Here is a 21438-nt window from a genome sequence, read left to right as displayed (position 1 = left end):
AAAGCAGCCCTCCCCACTGGTCAGAAAGGCAGGACTGGTGTCTGAGACACACTTGGGGTGGAGAAGCCACAAGCTGTGAAGTCAGCATTTCTCCGCCACGAATGCTGATTTCTTAGGTTTGTTTCCTGTCAATCTTGAGTCCTTCTGAGTGACCTTCCAGAAGCATCTCTGGAACCCTGTGAACATTGACTTTAAATATATATATATATCCAGCCAGGGCTTCATTCCCTAACAGGGTTTCCTTCCACTTCTACATACACATACCTAAAAGAAAAAGAAAAAAAAGCTTGCTGAATTAATTAACCACTTCTGTTATCTATTTTCCCTGTTATCTAATTCTGAAGGGAAAGCTGGGAGCTCGGAGGGAGCTGGGAGACGTAGCTCACACCGCCTCCCTCCCACCCCCGCTGACAACAGCCTGGAATCCCCGAGCAAAGGACCTAGACTGTCCCTGAGATCCTGCCTTGCGCCAAGCTGAGAGGAGCCGGAGCTGCAGAGACACCACTCCCATCGTGGGTGAGTCCCCTCCAGACCCTCCTGGTGGCCCCTCCATCAAGGCAGAGGGGGAGATGCACCCAGGGAGCCAGGAGGAAGGCCCGGAGGGCGGTGGGCCCGGAGCTGTGGGGCTGGAGGAACAGAAGTCGGTGGGGAGCGTGCTGAATGTCAGACTGTGAGGAGAGGGAGGTGGGGAAAGAGGAGAGGGAAGGGACTAGGCAGTGTGTGACTGAAGACCTGCAAGGGACCTAGGGGGACAGGAAGAAAGGATGAGATTCTTCACAGGCCTAGCCACAGAGGCAAGGCTTCCTTTCCCAGTTTCTCTAGCTGGTTTCTCTTTCTTACAATTGGGCAGCATTTTTGTTTCTCTGTTTCCTGGTTTAGCGTCCTGCTCCAACAATCAGAAATCAGTGGGGATGGTCAGTGTCTCCAGAAAAAATATATACATCCCACACACAAAAATCAAATAGATGTGACCAGGGGCCCTGGACCCTGTGCCCTTTCTCCCTCCAGCACACCCAGGTCACATGGTTTTCCCCTAGGGTCCCAGCTTCTGATGCTCCCCTTGGAAAGCTTAGGAGAGCGCTGCCTGTGCCAGCCCTGCCCAGGGTGCTTGCAGGGCAGAAAGTCTCACTGGCTTTCCTGTTGGCCTCATTGGTGAGGTAGTGGGTAGGCCTCAAGGCCTTCAGGATCTGATACTTTTCTTTGCCTAGTCACAGGCCCAGGGTCAGCTAGGCTTGGGCTTAATTTTTTCATTTATTCTGGAGTGAGACATTGGGGGGGGGGGGGGCTGGTGGAGGTGGTTGTGATTTTCTTCCCCAGCTCACTTGTGCTCTGAAGAGCTTTGTTGCATCTGCTTTTGCATATAAACCAAACGTACCTCGGCTACCTGCCAATCCAGAGTTTGAGCAAATGAGCATTGACTCATTTTTGTAGTTGAGAGAAGAGCTGAACCCAAAGAAAAAGAGAAACAGAGGGGAGGCTTTGGGGTGGAGAATGAGCAGACCTGAGTTCAGAGCGAAACCGAGCTGAACTAAGGCTGTGGGAGAGTTGAAACCAACCAGGTTGTCTGAGCTTCCTCCCTTACCCGAAGGGTGAAAACAGGCAATGGCATCTTTTAACTCTGTAACCTTAGGAGGACTAAGCAAGTGCCCTTCTGGAACCGTGTAGAATTTACTGCAACGAGTCTCAATGTCTGTGCGTTTACCACAAATATTAGCTTTGCAAAGCAGGGAGTGGAAAATTATTCCTTCTGGTCCGTTCCCCTCCCCCGAAGCGCTGCTGCTTCCAGCCGGTCGAATTCGAAAAGTTTTCTCAAAACTTGCACTCATCTGCTTCACTTATCTTTCCGCTGCCCAGCGCTGGTTTCCTGCCCCTTCCTCGTTTCCCCCCAGGACTGATATTCTCACTCCTCTGCACTTTGGAGACAAAATTGAGGGAAATTGAAAGGTTTTTCGCTGGGCAAAATCGGGGAAATGCTGCTCTGATTTGCGAGGAGACTTCACTATAGAAGGCTTCTAGACAGACGCCCACGGTTTATCATCACAAAATTGGTTTAGTTTTATTAGAAACTGTAGTGTTTTGTTTCTGCTAGTCCGATTTGGATAAATTAGCCTTGAGTAAAAGGATATTTAAAAGCTCATTTTATGAAACTTTTTTTTAACATAATTCATTGGAATTCATTTTTAGCCACACAGACGTTTCCTCTTCTAACAAACTTTGTCGCTCACAGTGATTTTCATTCTCGAGTTCGATTGGAGGGGGTCAGTTTTGTGTGATTGGTATTGACGAAATGTTAGTAAGTTGTTCTTTATCCCTGTTCTATTTCTCAAGCCCAATGAAATACCCATCTCAAATGACTTTCTAAAGCTTTGTTATATTTGCCAAGTGATTTACAGGACGGAACATTACCGTTTGCCGTGCAAGTGCAGAGAGGTTTTGGGGCTGGGGCCGCTGAGGGGAGGGGGTGTAGGGTTGGGGCAGCACTGAGACTGGAGAAATTCGAGCGATCCATCGCCACCTGTCTAAACAGAGCACCAGGTGGAGAGTCGAGGCAATTATCCGAATAATTGAGGGGAGGGAGGCACTTTCACCTGCATTATCTAGATAATAAAGGGGCGACACCGGGAAATGCCCGTGGCCCCGGGGGCCCCGCCTCCGTTCACTCCGCGATCGCGCGAATTGGAGGACCCGAATTCGGGCGATTTTTCTGCAAGTTCTTTGAAAGGAGTCGGGGATGGGGCAGGAAGGAGAGGTTTCCCGGAAAACTTAAAAGGGTCTCAGGCCCCGCGCCTGTGGAGAGAGGGGCCGGTGCGCCGCGGGACACCCCGCTGGGTCTGATAAAGCCCCGAAGCCGACCTAAGGTCAATAAACCTGGCGGCGTCTGGCTCCGGCCGAGGGTCCGAGAGGACGAGGGCGGGGAGGAAGGGAGCCGTCTTCAGGGTGCCGGCGAAAAGAAAATGACCGGGGACCTTGGCGCCCAGGGTCCCGTGCGCCCAGGGCCGCGGAGCCGGGCCGCCAGCCGGGTGTGCGCCCCGCGGGGCGACCCAACAGAAGCGACGGCGGACTTAAAAATACCCCGGGTTCCCCCCACGGGCCCGGGCCTGGTGGACAGTCCTCACCCCGCTGAAGTTCAGCAAAGAGAACGAAAAGTAACTTTTTTGTTGTTTGTAAGGAGCAGAGGATAAGAATGGAGACTCTCAGATCATGGGACCATTCCATAAAGCCTCAGGGGCCCGTCAAAGAGGCAGACGTTTGTCCCAAAATAAGAACACTTAGCATGAGCCTAACAGTTTCGATCATTAAGGATCCATTTTAATCCCGTGTGTGTCGCGATTGAAAGTTTGTGGATTCGTTTAATATTGAAGTGTTGTTTCTCACACTCCTCGCGTGGCGGGGGGGAATGAAAAGATTGGGAGAAGTTGCTGTGCCCAGAGTTACATCGCGGAGGTTCCCGCCAAGGGGCTGGGACCGGTGGCTACACCGCTGGTCATCAGAGAAGACCTCCCCAGGACAGAGCCCCGGTGAGAAGCACGCAGCCCGCGCAGCCTGGCACAGGAGCCTGAAAGAACGCGCTGCCCCTTACGGCTGTGTGCTAAGGGGCCGGGTAACGTCCGAATCTCCTCTCCTGCCCTTTGCCGTCCCCCTCACCCTGCATCCCCCGCCCGGCGCCGGCGCCGGCAGGGCAAACAAAGCCTGGTGGCCCGCCGGAGGAGGAGGCAGTGGTAGTCGAGGGCTCGTTCAGCAAACTGGGGGCCCGGAGGACCCCCTGCCGACGCGCGCGACCTCGCGCCCGAGCACCCGCGGATCTTAGCAAGTAAACAAGCAGATCCCTCGAGTCCCGCACTCGGCCCACGAACGCGCGGAGCTCCTCTCGAGGTGTCTATTGCTGGCGAGACCGAGGCCGGATTGGTTTGAATGCATTTCAGCCATGATGGCGCCACGTGTGTCAGGTCACCTCGGGCGGGTGTGGCGCGCTGCGTCCCTGGCCTCTGGAACCCGGCGAGACCCAGCATCCGGAGCGCCGGGCTGATGGGCGAGAAAGCCCGGGCCACAGGCATTAGGGTCTGGGCCTGGGTCCGTCGTGTGACCTCGGGCCTGGGCCTGGCGCTGCTCAAAAAGCGGCCCGGGTCGCCCTCTGCACGGGAGGCCCCCCTGGGGAAGCCCAAGGCCAGGGCTCGGAGGAGAAGGTGGGCAGAGCTCCGCCGGCTGCTGTGCGCCCCTGTCCAGGCGCTGGGCTGTAGCCCGAACCTGGACCTGCTCGCCCCAACGCCCGCTGTACATCAAAACGGCTATTCTTACACACACCACCACCGCCACCGCCACCGCCACCGCCACCGCCACCGCCGCCACCACCACCGCCACACACACACACACACACACACACCCCGAGTTAGGCTGCTCTGCTCTCAGTATTCCCTTGTGGGGAGACACCTCTCACCCACCACCTAGCGAACCCCAGACTCTATGGGAAAAGCCGTGGGTCAGTCCTTTCTTGGGCGGGATCTGGAGGGTTATTGAGGGGCACGAATGGCAGGCACCCAGGCTGGAGGGCTCAGTGGCCACAGACGCCTGGTTCAGAGAGTTTCCCTCGGCTCGGTTTGAAGAGCCTTCATATTTCTGGCACTGTCACCGGCTGGCGCGGGAGCTGGAGGTAGAGATTTCCCGAAGCTTCTGGACTTGGGGCTTGTGGAGGGGCAATCAGATTCAGATTCTTGGCCTGGGCACACAGAGGCTCTGCTGAAGGGCATTCATTGCCTTGTAACTACTTCCAGCCCGCGCTCGCGCGCCCCAAATTCAACAATTCCCCAGCATGCCTCCTGGTCTTAGAAAAAATCCTGGCAGACCCTTCCAATACCACTTGTCGCTAAAAGCCCGGGGCAGTAGCTACAACTCCCCACCCCCCACCCCCCACCCCCGCGCTCATGCCCACAGCAGGGGGCCGATGGCCAGGCGCCTGGGGCGGTGTTCGTGGGGATTGGCGGTCCTAGGAGTCGGTGGCTGCTGCTTTTTCTTTAGAGACCAGATACCGAGACGTGTTGTTTTGCCCTCGTGGACCGTACCCGCCGCCTGTTCTTAAGGATTTTCTTTATTCCTTTAGTATTACATTTTCTTGTTTTCACTTTTCCTTTGTCTCTCCCCTCCCCCTTTCTTCTAATTCATTTCCAGGATTTCCCTTTCTTGCTGAATCAAAACCCCTCCCTTTGCTCTTTAGCTATATAATTTGATTTTCTTTTCTCCCTGTGTGCCCTTCTATTTTACCCCAGCTCTTGGCCGGCTGCAGCCCCGGCTGGTTTCAGTGACCGCAGGATACTCTCAGACACATGCGTCACCTTTAAAATTTCCCCATCCCAACTCAAGTCTCTTACCCCACATAATAAATTCGTTTGTAATAATTCGGGTGTACCGCTTGCGTGCAGAAGTTACTGGAGGATGATGCCTTGTTAGGTGAATCAGAAGCCTCCTTTTTACCGAGTTCCTGAATATTAAGCTGCATAGTAGCTGTTTTGTCGCCCTTAAGGAATTTGTTCAATTTCCACCTCTAAATGAATAGCGCACTACAAAATCATTTTCCAAGGGCTAGGTGGGTGTCTATGGAGGTTAATTCACTCAAAAAACACGGTGCAGGTTATTTTTAATATTGTGGAAACGTTTACGACTGAGCCTAGATGACTTGTCCTGTCATACCATTCACTATGGCTTTCCACTAACTCCAAAGGAAATTGATACGATATAAATAGATAACTATTCCTTGTTCATTCGCTCAGATTCTATTTGCTTTCTGTTATATCACTGCAGGTCTATCATTCATAATAATCAGAGAACGATTAGTCTCTCCTTGTAGATAAATAATGATTTGGGGCACTTGTTATTTATTTTACACAGCGTTTGTTAGAGCATGCGTGAACGTTTTATTCTCTATAATGGTGCTGGGAGATGGTGTGTCCTTTTTGCTTTCAAGAAAATTGCTGGAGACAAAAATACCTCATAAGAGAAAAATAAAACGTGTTACGGTTTCTTTCTTTAAGAAAAGGAAATAAAACTTTAAAGAAACTTTCCTTGGAGAAACAGGATCACTAACAGGCAGCCCCTTAACCATGGGGGATTCAGAAGGAGGTGAGAAAGTCAGCTATGCTTCTCCTGCGATGATTCTAGAACAGCAAACATCAGGAAAGTAATACCCTACTGGTGGGATGTGGAAGTCCCAGTTGGTGCAAAAGCACCTCTCTGGTGTTGGGGAGGGAACGGAGAGGGGGGTGTTCCTAGCTTTTGGAAGGTTAACGTGCAGAATCAAGGAGTTCCTGTCTTAGAACCACTCCCCAGAATTCAGCAGATAACAGCCGCGGATCACGCGGATACCTCGTTAAATGCTGTGGGAGTGGGGGTAGGATTTGGGGTTAGCGGCCAGTTCTGAGAAGAGGGGCTCCCTGGAAACAGCCCGGGGCAGGGAGCAGGACTTGTCAGCGGCTCTCTGCTCTCTCCTGCCTTCTAGACTCCCCAGGCTTCGCGCCGGGCAGCCTTAGAAAGCTCTCAGCGTGGTGGCCGATCCGGGTTGCTCCAGCCGCGATAACGAAGGGGCTCGCTATCTAATCTGGACAGCAACAAGAACAATCCATTAGACCTTGGTATTTCTCCGGGAAGAGGGAGGAGTGGGCGGGGACAGGGGCTGGAGTGCCCCACCCGGCCCTGGGTGGCACAGATCTGCCCCATCGGCGGCGGAGGGATTAATGAAATAGTTTTGTGTGGACTCAAAACTCACCACTGTGTAAAATGCTTACTGATACTGGTAAATTATAATTCTACCCATGGTCGATGTCAGGGTGAATTAGAACCTTTTTGGGGTTGGGGGAATCCCATTTTCTTTTAAGATCAATATACTTTACACTCAAACTCCATACCAACCTAAAGGCTCTCTGTAAGATTCCAATTTTCACCAGTATTCCTGGGGACATGGGAGTCTTAAATCCACCTACCCACCCACCCATTCATTCATTCATTCATTCAGCAAACATTTACAAAGCTTTACTCTGCACCAGGCATTGTGCCTTGTACTGACAGGTTAAATTATTTGCCCAAGATGAGGACTAGGCTGACCACTGGGGCGGGCCCCTAATCAATGATTCCAGTCCCATGACTGCTCACTTCTTTCCCTCAAGACATACAAATCAGAGATGTTGGGAGTTGGAAGGGCCCCAGAGGTTATCTGGTCCACCCTTCCATTCAATGCAGGAATCCCCTCCCAGAAGGCGGGCAATGAGAGGCCCTAGCCCTCTACCCTCTACTCGCCCATGGGCTTCCCAATTGAAAGTGGCTGGTGAAAAGGAAGGTCTTTCCCTGGGAGAAGACAGTCTCCCCTGCCCACCCCTAAGCTCAGTGTGCTAAGCCCCTCATGCTGCTGTCCCCGCTCCCCCCAGATGTCCCACTAACCTGGCTGTGCCACTTCTCATTCTCATTCAGATCTCCGTCCCAAGGTGCCATAGGCTTTAGTCAAGCTGGCCTTCCTCCCCTGCCCCTGGGGGATATTTGTTGCCTGGTCAGAGGCACGGCTGTATAGGCAGTAGCCCAAATCACCAGAGCCTGGATTCTAGTCCCACCTCCAAGCTGGGTGACCTCCAACACGTTATTTCACTTCTACTTTTGGCACATTCTGCAAATAAGTTATAAAAATGTGTTTCTCAATAGCTGAGGATGTCACCTTTTCAAAGGTTAAATTTCCCCTCAGAACTAATCTGAGATTATTCTCATTTGACAGTTAAAAACTTAAAAGCTATGAAAGCCAACTTCTGGACAATAAGCTCATCACAAAGAACATTCTGGAAACTTTAGAATTGATGCCATACTAAGTGTGCCTTGTCCCTGGGTCAGAATAAGAGTTTAGACCAGCCATGGGCAAACTAGGGGCCGGATCCGCCCATTTGAAATGAATAAAACTAAAAAAAAAAAAGACCGTACTCTTTTATGTAATGATGTTTACTTTGAATTTATATTAGTTCACACAAACACTCCATCCATGCTTTTGTTCCGGCCCTCCGGTCCAGTTTAAGAACCCATTGTGGCGTTCGAGTCAAAAAGTTTGCCCACCCCTGGTTTAGACTCCAGTGTTCCAATAATGTGACTTGAATCTATCTCCACAACTTCATGTCTATGTCTTGGGCAAATTATAAGCATCTCTGTGCTTCACTTTCTTATATTTTGAAATCCTCACAAACCTCAGAGGACAGAGTCCTCTGAAATAATCTCCAACATGTCATTCCTCCAGCTGGGCATCAATATACTTCTTGGTTTTATTTGGCTTTGTTTAGTTTTTGGGTGTGTGGTTTTGTTTGTTTTTTTACCTGTGGCTTCAAAACACTTCAGAAATTATATTTATTTAATAAGAGGTAGAAATTGACCTAACAAATTTATAAATATATATTTAAGTGATCTTACCCAAAATTGAATGTTGCTGGTAGTGGGGATTTTGGATGCAACCTTTCTAGAAGAACACTTTCTAGAAGTGTTCATATCCTCTGATCCACTTTTTCCAGTAGTAGAAATTGACCCCGAAGAAACAGAAGTTTACAAGATGCTATACTAATCAAAAATTTATGTGAATTTGACAAGTACACATCAAACATTTAAAAATAATTTTTATTTATTGATGTTATAGAGAGAGGAAGACAGAGAGGAACATTGATTCCCTGTTCCACTTATTTATGCATTCATTGGTCACTTCTTGTATGTGCCCTGACTGGGGATTGAACCCACAACCTTGGCATATTGGGATGATACTCTAACCAACTGAGCTATGCAGCCAGAGCCAAACATCATTTATTGTAGTGAAAAACAGAGACTAACATATACTCCAAACAATCAGAGCTTGCTTACATAAACTATGCAAGAATCCATAATGTAGCATCAAACTGTTTCCTTAAAATATTTAATGAAATAGAACTGTCTCGTAATATATATATATATATATATATATATATATATATATATATATATATATATATATATGGGTTTTTTTTTTAAATAAAAAGTAGATAGCAAAATACTCTACAGTATGAAACTGGTGATGGGCAGAGAAAGAAAGAGAGAACATTAATATTCTCTATGGTTAAAGATGGATTTTGTTTATCTTGCTATGCTTTCCTGTGTTTTCCAAATGAACTACAATGAGTTCTTGTCTATTTGAAATTAGAGAAAAGAAATATTTTGAGAGGACGGGGAGGATTGATTAGATTGAAGATATGTCATACTTCCTAAGATTTCATGACTATCCTACTTATGACAAACATCCATTTTAGAAAAGTCAGCTTTAGAATTCTCAAAACTCAATGGACTCAAACTCCAAGAATAGTTTTGGACTGTTGATTCCTGGCTAGAGACATTTAGAAGTGGTGGGAGTGATTTTTCTACAGAGGTCTCCCTCCCCCTGTAGAAAATGTTTCCACAACCATCCAGATTGTCCCAGAATTTCACTTGCAACCTTGAATGTTTCTGAAATTGAAAACAATAGTCTAAAGTTCTTGTAACCTTTTCTCTCCTCACAACTCCCTTTTCTGGCAGAAGGATGTGGTGGAATGTAAGGCCAGGTGCTGGTCCAGCTGCAACTAAAAGCTGATTATTTAGACCCCAGAAGAGGAGGGAACTTGGGCAGGGGAGGGGAGACAGTCCTTTAGTGGTGGCCAAAAAGCTGGAGAGGGTGTTCAGAAGAGAAGACCATTGTAAAAGCAAGAAAGTCAACTACTAAGAATTCAACTGATGACCAGATGAATTGCAAATATTAATGAAAGTCTGGTGCTATTTTTTGAAACGGAAATAGTTTTAATTTCTTGAGAAATAAGCAGCTGTTTATAAAAATAAAAAAGAGTGCCTTCCTCCCACTTTATAAACACAGTGTAGGATGGGGTTGGGGAAAGAGTAGTAACAAAAAGAAATAGAAACAAAATCCCACCATAAATTTAGGGCAACTTCAAAATATCTTGCACTGAGATTTTTAATTTAATGTAACACATTTCGTCAACAAAAGATAAAAATAACATGGAGGTCAGTTTCATTGTTATTAATTAGGAAATAAACATTTAGCAAATAAAAAACTGTAGTCTGAGTACAGTAAGGGTTATGGACTTAAAATCCCACTTTTATCTCTCTCTTAGCTCTATACTTTTTTTTAAGGTCAAGGTCAGCCTTTGTTTGTTTGGTTGGTTGGTTATTGGTAAAGGGATATGAATAGAATTTGGATAGAACTGCAAAATCTTAGGGGTTTTTTTTGTAGACCTGAGTCAGCTCATCTCTGCAAGCAGGGTCCAGTCAGGCGTCATATTGATCTTTGAGCCACATCTGCCAGCCCCCCATACTGTTCAGGCATGGGGGTAAGTACTAGTCTGAAGAATGATTTTTACAGGAGCATGTTCCAGACACATTGCTGACTGAATTCTCTACAACAAAAATCCCTTGCAACAACTGGTTTCTCTGCACATGTCTCTGAAGGAAATCAAACCCAAAGCCTTGAACAGACCAAGGTACCCTAGACATGGCCAAGGTGCATCCCAAAACAAGGAGTATGAGAAGTGAGGAAAGTTGGAGCTGGGTAGGGTGTGCATTTCCAAAGCCTTCGAAAAATGCTTTGTTTTCTATCTAGTTAGGAGTTCCTAGGTCTGTGGGCCGGGAAGATATTGACTAATTTTCTTATCACTGTGCCATTGAGCATGCCAGAAATGTCTCATCAGGCACAGATTTTTCTTGAACACCCATAGACCTCAGAAAAGCATCTTAAGTGCTCGATCTTTATATAGTTTTTTTAAATGATTTCCACATATAATCAAGATAGAATCAGAGAAGTCAAACAAGCCTGCTACAAATTGATTAACCAAAGAGTACTTCAATCAATGCCCTCATCTATAAATTGAGGACCATGAAAAGCATTTCTCAAAGTTCTTTTCCATATATTTTCCCTCTGATCCTCACATTTGATTGGTCTCTGGGGTAATCAGTGTGAGTATTAGAGTATCATGTCCATTTTATAGATGAGGAAACTGACACTCAGAGATGTCCTCTGGCCACAGGTCACACCACTAGTAAAAGAATAAAATTCAAAGCCCTGCTCTGACTACCACACACTGCTTCCCTCACCCTCCAAGGACTCATGAGATAGTCTATACAACTGGTTTGTCATTGCTTTAATAGGTATTATTAGGATCCTTTATTTCAGTCATCTGAAAATCATGGAATTAAGGAATGACAGGGCCACGAGCCTCTTAAAGCTGATCTAGCCCCGCCCCTTTCATTTTGCAGGTGGGGCTCAGGAAGGTTAAGTGATTTGCCAAAGGTCACCCCATGGGTTAGTGGGAAATGACCAGTGTCATTTTTAAAAATTAGTTAAAACAACTGCCTACCAAGCCCATTTTTATGGCTTATTTTAAGCAGGTTAATAAGTATACCAGGCACAGCTTTAAACCCAACTGAGTAAATGCTGACACTAGTTTATAGATTCAGCAGATAAGTAGCAATAAGGAATTATTCATCTCTCATTTATCATCCAGGCTCTCCAAGGTGCAAGTTATAAAGGGACACAAATAGCAGTTTAAGGACCCCCCCCACCACCACCACCCCCATGAGATCAAAACAGTGAAAACCAAGTGGCCTACAAAGGCACACATTTAGAATGTGGCTGTGCCTGAGATCTTCTGAACGGTGGAAAAAAAAGAGAAAGATATTCAGGAAAACTATTTGCATTTTATAAATAGGCACATTTCTTACACAGAATTCCATATTTGGCCTCCAGATTTATTCAATTATTAATTCATTCTTTTGAGTATGTACTGAGCACCTACTGTGTGCAGGGTATTGTGGGGAATATGGAGAATTATTAAATATCATCCTAGCTATCAAGGATTTTTTAAAGCTTAACAAAGTGACAGAATAGAGTACACACACACACACACACACACACACACACACACACACACACACACACACACACACACACACACACACACTGGAACCTGGCATAGTCATCCAGTGTAAAGGGAATGTGTGCTTGGGAACAGGAGGAAAGGGGAGACTGCCTGACTGCTGCAGTAGCCACAACAAGGAGCTCACTGAGGAGGTGGCCTTGCCACAACCTTGTCCCCAACAACGTTTCTTTATCTTGTGAATGAGGTTAGAAAATGTCACAGGCAGGAGGGGGGATAAAAACTGGACAGTGAATTGATGGCCCTAATTAAGAACCCAATCCTTCATTTAGATGTTAAATACAAGCAAACTGGTGGGGAGGTGGGAGGGGGAGTATTCGGATGCCAATGGCAGTTATACCATTTGTAGCATATACCAAAAATGAACAAAATTAACAGATGATTTGCTGATTTGGGAGGTGAGCTCTAATAAATTCTCATGTGTTATTCAGAAGAGCTGTTTATTTTATTATTGTTGTTATTATTATTTTAATCAAATCTGAGGCCCAAAGTCCAATGTCAATAACAGAGCAGTCACAAAACCATAAATGACTTTGCTCTCAGCTGCTCAGAGAAAAGAAGTTCCTCCATGAGTCCCACATTCATAAAATTGAAGCATTTTCCAGTGAAAAGAAAACTTGAAAGATATTTACTCAAAACCCTTTCCTTTGTAGATGAGGAAACCAAGGCTCAAAGAGTTCAAGTGACAAAGAATGACCATTTAACTTATGTGAAACTATGAGTGAATGTGTGTACTAATACTCACACAGGACACAGGACAGCAGGCATAAAGTGGACATATGATCACCCTAGGAAACAATGAGTCAGAACAAGGACCAAGTTCAGAACCCTGCCCATTATGCACCCCTCCACACACACACACACACACACACACACACACACACACACACACACACTTTGTTGCCTTATTTTCTTTATTTTGAAGGCTAGATATTTGAGTCCTCAGAAAGGTTGGAAGAGTCTAGAAATGTAATATGTACTGAGTGCCCCTTTTAGATGGTCTATGAGGGACGTGAAATGACAGTTTTGAATGTCTATGACTCCTTGGAACTGCATCCTCATACCGCCACCCACCCCCACCCCAGGGCTGAGCCAGGGTCACTGTTTCCATCTTCCTGCAGAGAGTGGGGGCAGCAGCGGTAACCAGGTTCCCAGACTACTTCAGAGTTCACTGCTGGCTTATCGCTAATCCTCTGCCCCTGGTGATTGCATCAGGGTGAGGGAAGCTTGGCCTTGGGATGCAGATTTATAGACAGCGATATCACTTCCTACAGCAGCATGTTGATCTGGAAGAGCAGGGTACACCTAGGGTCCCAGGGCACCCACTCCCAGCCCTGCCATTGAATAGCTGTGTGACTCCAGATAAATCGGTAGCCCTTTCTGGGTGTCATTGTCAGGGAGAGGCTGACTGATATGTGGGCCAAAGGTACCTGGGGTTATGGTCACCCCACCAACAGAGGCACACAAGCTAAGGTACTAGTGAGACATCACGTGGCATCTTCTGCACGTGAGCTTCTCTCTGTTTGCACACAGTGGAAGAGACCACGGCACGTGTATTTCAGCCACATGCCTGGTACTACATCTTCAGTCATAAAGGACAGATTTACACCGTATAAGCACAAGTTGGAAACTCCAATTTTCTGAGTTCAACAAACTTTTAAAAACATCTACTATATGTTAGAAACTATGGAAAACACAATACCAAACATGGGATTTGTTCACTTAAGAGGATTGAAATTTGGGAGAGAGGGGTATGTAGACAGGCAGACATGTGGATAATATACGTAAATATAAGGTGTTAAAGGCTATGGAATCAGAGTGGGGAAAGGGATTGATTGTGGGAATGGAAGTTTAAAAAATAAAAAGGACTTTTTTAAAAAAGGAGGACATGTGCCTTAGCCATTTTGGCTCAGTGGATAGAGTGTCAGCTTGCAAACCAACAGGTCCCAGGTTCAATTCTGGTCAAGGGTTGCAAGAGGCAACGGATTGATGTGTTTCTCTCACATCGATGTTTCTTTCTGTCTTTCCCTCTTTCTTCCACTTTCCCTAAAAATCAATGGAAAAATATCCTTGAGTGAAGATTAACAAAGCACACACACACACACACACACACACACACACACACACACAGGAGGATATGTAAGAAGAAAGTCCTTGTTTTCCCCTCTTATATTCCTCACAGTACCAGTGGCAGTATTTGGGTTCTGGAATCAAACTACCTGTAAATCTTGACTCTGCCACCTAGAAAGTGGGGCAAATTATTTAATAGTTTTGTGCCTCAGTTTCTTCATCTGTAAAGTGGGGGACATAGAGTAATTTTGTAGATAAATAAGATAATCCATGCAATGCACTTGTCACCATGTCTTGCATATCCTAAGTGCCCAGGGTTACCTGTTAATAACTGTTTGCCTAGAAAATGGATTGAAATTTTTATCTGCAGTCTAAGCTTTTAGCATACACATTCCGACTGGCCTAACATTTTTGGTTCCTCACTAGGGCTATGATTTGGTTCAGACTTAGAGGCCTGGCAGTCCTGGGCTTCCAGTGTACAGGACCAGGAAGAAGCCCCTTGGTATAGAATCATCTGGGGTATAGACTGGCAGGATTTGGTGATATCCATTTGGGAAACCTTAAAGTCACAAAATGTCGATGTAGGAAGGGATCCAGTCTCTTCATCATACAGGCAGGAACTAAAGCTTAAGAAGTTAGGTGATTTGCCTGTGGTGGCAGAGTCGAGATTAGAACCCAGGACTCCTGATTCCCAGATCAATGCGCTTGCATCATCCTCACCTGCTGCCTAGACCCTGACCCTCCTTGTATAGTGAGTGTCCTGGACACACCAACCTGGCATCTTTCCCTGCCTTCTCTCTATTCTGCTCCAGAGAAAAGACTCCCTGTTCTCCAGTTCTTAGGTCACACCTAATGTAGAACTAGGGCCCTTTACCTGCCGGGCTAGGCCTGGACTCAAAGTAGGGGAGGGACCCAAAACGTGAGCCCCTTAAAGGTCTGAATTAAGTTGTCACCAGCGTTGACTTACACCTTGACTCCTCATGAACTGAGAATGCTTTGCAGGTAATAGGTTCGTGATCCTGACATTAGTGTCGCCAACAGAGAAGGTGGCCGTGGGGGGTTTCACGAGAAAGGCAGAGAGGAGCTAAGGCAACCTGCAGTCGGTCAGGCGCTGGCATACTGGCGTGGCAGCCTTCCTTCTCCTGCTGGAAGGGCCACGGGAAGGAAAAGGGGACAAACACAAGATGGAGGGAGGCGAACTGGAGAAAGCCAGAGGGCAGGTGTAGACCGAGCTCAGCGCGATCCTATATTTTCAAACAGAGCAGGCGTCTTCGCTCTTATGAAAGAATTCTTGCTCAATTCGAAAATTAAAACTGCACAAAACGGGAGGGGGGAGCACGCTGGAAACTTGCCGTCTTTCCCTGAAGGTGTATTTACTTTTGTGGACCTACTTAGCTTATCGGTCGCTGTTCTAACATTCTAATGAGCTCGGTGGCGCATTCACCGGCGTCCTGACTTTCCTCCTCGCACGTCTCGCGGGAGCGATTCCGTGAAACCGGCCGTCCTCCGTCCAAACTGCGCTGCCTCGGCTACGTTAGCGGCCGCGGATCCCGCCTCAAGGGCGCGCCCGGACCCGCGGGGGAGCGCGGGCGGCCGCCGCGGCCTGGAAGCTGGCACGGCCCCGGGCGCCCGGGTAAGAGCGGAGTTGCGGGCGCGGGCGAGCGGGAGAGGGGGCTCCGCGAGGGAGCGACGGCACCGGGACCGGGCTGCGGCCGCGGCCGCGAGGGCAGGGGCGCCGGGGGCGGGGAGCGAGGCGCCCGCGGAGAGGAAGCGGGGCCGCGCTTCCGCGCCCGCCGCCCCCTCCGCGGAGCCCGGCCCGGGCGCGCCGCCGGGGCGGGGGCGGCCGGCCGGGGCTGACCCCGAGCGCCGCCGAGTCTGCGCCCGCCCGCCTCCCCGCGCTCGCCTCCTGCCGCCTCGGGTTACGCGGCGGCCGTCAGCGCGCACCTCATCAATAAGGCCTGACAGGCCGCCGGCTCCGCGGCCATCCATCACGCCGGCGGGCGGCGGCGCGGGGCCGGGCGCGCGGGGCTCGGGAGCCGGTGGCCTCCGCGGGAGGGCCCGCCCCGGGGAGACGCCCGGGTGCACCGGGCGGCCGGGCCGACTGTGTGTAAGCCCCGGATAGACCCGTGTGGCTCCCAGACAGCATTGTTCTGTCAACAAGGATTTGACTTCTCTTCCACCTCTGAATCGTGGTGTCTTTTAGGGATGTGTTCACTTGTTATTAAAGGTCTGTAAGGGAGCTTAGAGCCGCTCGAGCACCACCGGAACGTTTCATCGACGGGGAAACTGGGAGGCAGAGTGGGAGGCTGGACATGCCTGAGGTCACTGGGCCAGGTGGAGATGGACGCTGGAGCCCGCATCCCCGACTCCCAGCCCGAACGCGGCCACATTGGCGCTCTGCGGGACCCAGGACCCATACGCAGGGGTGCCGGTTGTAGGTTGCGGGTGTGCCTGTCATTGCATGAACTCTACATTTCCTGCCCCAAGTCTGGTCACCGCGAGTGTGTGTGCGCGCGATGAGGTCCAGAAAAAGAATAGTAAATGCGGCAAAAGTGGGGGGGGGGGGGTTGGGGGGGTCCGAGGGTCCTAGAATTCATTTACTGAATCCTCCCAACAACCCTTTCCCCCAAAGGAAGGAACATTTCTCTTCGTGCACTTGATCTGCTCCAGCACTTGCTCCCGTTGCTTGTTGTCAGGACTCTTCCTCATTGGTCCGAACAGTTTAAAGGTGGAAATGTGTGTTCATCCTTCTATCTCCAGAGTTTGCATGGTGCCTGGCACGTAGTAAGCATTCAATAAATGTTTACTGTATGCATTGCAACACTTAGAAGGGAATTCAGATCATTCAGGTCCAGAGGACATGGAGGCTGAGAGAACTCTCAGAGCATGGTATCCGATTTCATTTCATTTCCAAAGAAGGAGACTGGCCGCCTCTGGGGCTTTGATTTACCCAAAGCCACCCAGGGGGTAAGGTCAGATCTATGGTGGCCCCCAGTGTTTTCCACCCCACCCCCAACGCTGCTGTTCCACCAAGCTCTCCCAGGGCGGATTCACTTCTTCCCTTCCCACCTTTTGGTTCTCCCACAGCTTACTTAGCAAGCTCTCCTAAAAGGGCATGAGAGAATTAGGGAAACTGACAAAACCAAACTGTGTGCTTTGTTCCTAACAGGAAACACAATATTTTGTGGGGGCTCTTTTTGTGTTGATGGTGGTGTTTTATTAGTGTGGATTTTTTTTTTTTTTAAATCCAAGGGAAGAAGGTGAGATAAAACTGCTGACCATTGGGTGTCTGTTAACGCTAATTTTCCCTCTAGTACCACTATGGTTTGATTGGAGATAGAAACAGTGATATCAACACCTCTGGGCAGGAGTAGAAATGATCGCACACAATCTCTCTCTCTCTCTCTCTCTCTCTCTCTCTCTCTCACACACACACACACACACACACACACACACACACACACACACACATACACACACACACACCATTTTTATTGAGCAGAAGAGGAAGGTAGCAAAGCCGCAAAGCCATCCTGTAGCCCAGGAGTTCATGCTTCCAGGCTCTCTGTGATGCCCACTAGATTATGGTTTTTGTAAATGCAGGTACGAAGTGTGGTTTTATCTGGCACAGCACACACTGTCTTCCAGTTACCATTCACCTACATGGTAGCCATGTGCACATCACAAGCTACAGCTGGTTTGATTGATGTAAAAATCAGAGTTAAAGAACAGCTTCTGCAGAACTGTTGTGAGGCTTGAATAAGACCTCATACAGGAAAGGCAATGTTTCACCAAATGCTTTTCCCATAGTCCATTCAGAAATACAGTCCTACTCTCAGGGGCAAACTCATTCCTTCAGAGTCAGCCCTTGGCTTACTCTTGCCTCATGGGACCAGCTGGACAAAACCCAGCCTCCCCTGACTGACTGGGTTCTGGCCAGCTGGGTCTCCCATGCTCCATCCTCCACCAACAGGTTGCTTAGTGAGTGTCAGCATTATTGAAAGTGACTTAGCAATGGCCCAGCTGGCTGGTCGGCATGGCTCAGTGGTTGAATATCGACCTATGAACCAGAAGGTCATGGTTTGATTCCAGGTCAGGGCACATGACCCGGGTTGCAGGGCTCCCTTCCCAGTGTGGGGCATGTAGGAGGCAGCTGATTTGTGATTCTCTCTCATCATTGATGTTTCTGTCTCTCGCTCCCTCTCCCTTCCTCTCTAAAATCAATAAAAATATATTTTTAAAAAATAAAATAAAGAAAGTGACTTAGCAATCCCTAGAGCCTGCTGCCTGGCTTCAGGACTCTCAGGGGGAGAAATAGAAAAAAAATCCTCCCTCGGATGCCACCTTCCCTACCTACAGCCCACTGTGAAATATGAATGTGTGTGTATCAAATTTACACTGAGCTATATCCAGGGTTGTCTGCTGCGACCATTGCTGAAGAGCATGCAGAAGACCAACCTTGGAAACTGGATCCTTTTTATTTATTATTTATTTTTTTAAATATTTTTTATTGATTTCAGAGAGGATGGGAGAGGGAGAGAGGGATAGAAACATCAATGATGAGAGAGAATCATTGATTGGCTGCCTCCTGTAAGTCCCACACTGGGGACCAAGCCTGCAGCCTGGGCATGTGCCCTGGCCAGGGATCAAACCCATGACCTTCTGGTTCATAGGTTGATGCTCAAACACTGAGCCATGCAGTGGACTGGGCTGGATCCTTTTTAAAGTGATGCAAAGATTTCTTTTGTAGATAAATCATCCTTCTGAAGTATTTAAGGTGGGAGTCAAACATGTACCAGGGATGTGGAGTCTCCCTAAAGACTGGAAAGAACTGACTGAGGCTCTTATCTTGCCCCAGCCATACTTTCTTTTCCTCCTGCTTTTTTAGAAGTCTGATTTATGGAGGTGAAATTTACATACAGTAAATTCACCCTTTTTAGTGTATAGTTCTATGAGTTTTGACAAATACACCAAAGGTGTAACCACCACCACAAGCAAGACATGGAATACTTCCAACAGTGCAGAAAATTTCCTCCTCCCTCTGTGCAGTTGCCTCGTCCCTAACCCTTTGCACCAGCAACCACTGATCTGTTTTCTGTCCCCACATGAGAATGTCATATACCTGGGTTCCTTTAGAATTTTGAGTCTGGCCTCTTGTTTGCAGCTGTAGTGCATTTGAGATTCATTCATGTTGTTGGGTGTATTTGTAGTTCTTTCTTTTTCGTTCCTGATTAGTGTTCCCCTGTATGGATGTACCTCATCTGGTTTTCCATTTTCCTGTTGAGGATCATATGTGTGGTTCACAATTTGGGGCCATTATGAATAAAACTGCAGGGTTTAAAGATACCAGAAATGCTCTTATTCCATTTAAGACATTTGCTAAGCAGCTATGTATAGAGTTTGAGGTGAAGTTGTCAGAGTTACTGACAAAAATGCTATGTGGAAAAAAGGGGAGGGGAGGGGAGGGGAGGGGAGGGAGGGAGGGGAGGGGAGGGGAGGGAAGGGAAGGGAAGGGAAGGGAAGGGAAGGGAAGGGAAGGGAGGGAAGGGAAGGGAAGGGAAGAGAAGGGAGAAAAAAGGGGGGAGAGGGATGAGAATTTAGGGCTTTTGAAGTGGAGCAGACAAATTTCTCACTTGGTGATTGGCAAAATGATCACTCTTCACTGATAAGGCGTTGTCTTATACTCTCTGCTCTGAGCTCTCCACCCCACCCTCGAGCCCACTGTGGGCTACTGGAACTGGGCACTGCAGAGACTTCATGGGTGAGGGGAGATTCTGCCTCTCACAGGGGAAAGGCCAGCCCCTGTGCTGAGGGGGTATGAGATGGGGGAGGAAGGACAGGACAAGGTTAGCCCACACCCCTGGGGCTAGCTCTGCACCTCCATGAGGGAAATCCTGCCAGCTCCCCGTCCGTCATCTAGGTGCTGATTATTCAGTCTCGCTCAGACCCTTTGCTTCTTCGTTGTTCTCCTGCAGTTCCTTGCCCTTTGACAATTTGCTGTTCATTAGCATTTAGCTGCAGAGAGACGGGGCTGTGGAAGAAAGCAAATTTTCAAGGTAGCACGCCCTTGTCTTTCAACCAAACACACACATACACGGTGATTGTGGAGAAAAGGCGAATAGAGGCCCGGCTGAGTGGTCCTGGACCTATGAACCAGGACGTCACTGTTTGATTCTCGGGTCTGGGCACATGCCTGGGTCTCGGGGCTCGATCCCCAGGATGGGGCGTGGAGGAGGCAGCCGATCAATAATTCTCTCTCATCATTGATATTTCTATCTCACTCTCCCTCTCCCTTCCTCTCTGAAATCAGTAAATATATATATATATATATATATATATATATATATATATATATATATTTAAAAAGTTGAAAAAAGCTCAAAAGAAATGCAATGCCAGGGATCTTCCAGTCCTTTTATTCACTCCAATAGGTCGGTTTAGCCATGGGTAGCAACATGCCTCTTCCCTCCTTCCTCTACTGTTGCAAGAAACTATTTCCCAACAATAACTACCTTCAAGCACGATGGGTGTTAGGGAAAAGGCAGCCCACTCTCTAGGGCCCCTGCTGTAACGGGGGGCGGGGGGGGCGGGGGGGCATGTGAGGCGATGTTACTGTCCATTCCTGGGAAGCCCAGGCCTGTCTGGAGTGTCACTGCCTTGAAGGACCGCAGCTCCCGCCCCCCCCCCCCGCCCCCGCCCCCGCAGCCTCCAGCAGCCTCCTTCCGTCGGTAGTCCTTGTCTTTCCGATGCGAACCTACCCCCCCAACCCCCCCAACCCCCCCCCCCCCCCCGCGCGGGCGAGGCTTTCGGCGAGAGACGCTGTTTTCGCACTTGGGCTTCGCGCTTCCGTGACATTTTCCTGTCTCCCACTTGGCTGCGTCAAGTCTCGGCGCCTGCCTGGGCGGCTTCTCCAACGCCGGGTCACCTCGGCTCCGCGGCCAGGGGAAGGGTGCCGAGGCCGAGGGGGAGGCGGCGGCGGGTGCGGAAGCGGCCGAGTTGGCGCTGGGAACGCCACGTCTCTGGTGGCCCCACAAGGCCCCCCTCCCCCCATACACAATATGCACGTGGAGTCAGGAGACTGGCAGAGCTCCAACTGCCAGAGTCCCCATCGCCATCCCTGCCCTCCCCGGGAGCCTGGCGGTGGGGCAGGGGGCCCTCCACTCTCCATGGATCCACCATGCCCTTGTCCTGTGCCCTCTACTCCAATCTGGCCCAGGCCCTTTACCTCCCATTTCTCTGGCTTGCTTTCCCCTCTCTCTGGGAGTCTAGATTCTCTAGTTCCGTCTCCAGGTCTCCTTGACTCCTATCTTGTCTTTTTTCTCTGGGCCTGAGGTTCCTCTCTGCTCTCTCTGCCTGTCCATGCCTGATGTGTTCCCTCTCCCCCCTCCCCCCCCCAATAACACTCCACCATTTA

General features: G+C 48.7%; 1 protein-coding gene across 2 annotated transcripts in view; it reads left to right on the top strand.

Moving 5' to 3' along the window:
- The first annotated feature begins 410 nt into the window (after nt 1-410).
- The window catches only part of GATA4 (GATA binding protein 4), an 80525-nt gene continuing 59497 nt past the window's right edge, over nt 411-21438 (top strand). The window contains exon 1 of one of the 2 annotated variants that reach the window (XM_036315479.1): nt 411-516. The gene's annotated coding sequence lies outside the window, so the exon portion shown is untranslated. Of the gene's footprint in view, nt 517-15525; nt 15658-21438 lie in introns of those variants that run through there. The other variant, XM_036315478.1, reaches the window with a different exon arrangement.

This window comes from Myotis myotis, unplaced genomic scaffold (genome assembly GCF_014108235.1).
Source record: "Myotis myotis isolate mMyoMyo1 unplaced genomic scaffold, mMyoMyo1.p scaffold_m19_p_6, whole genome shotgun sequence".
In the NCBI taxonomy this organism is placed as follows: Eukaryota; Metazoa; Chordata; class Mammalia; order Chiroptera; family Vespertilionidae; genus Myotis; species Myotis myotis.
Note: the sequence above shows the minus strand (reverse complement) of the source record. Positions and strands in the feature narration are given on the sequence as shown.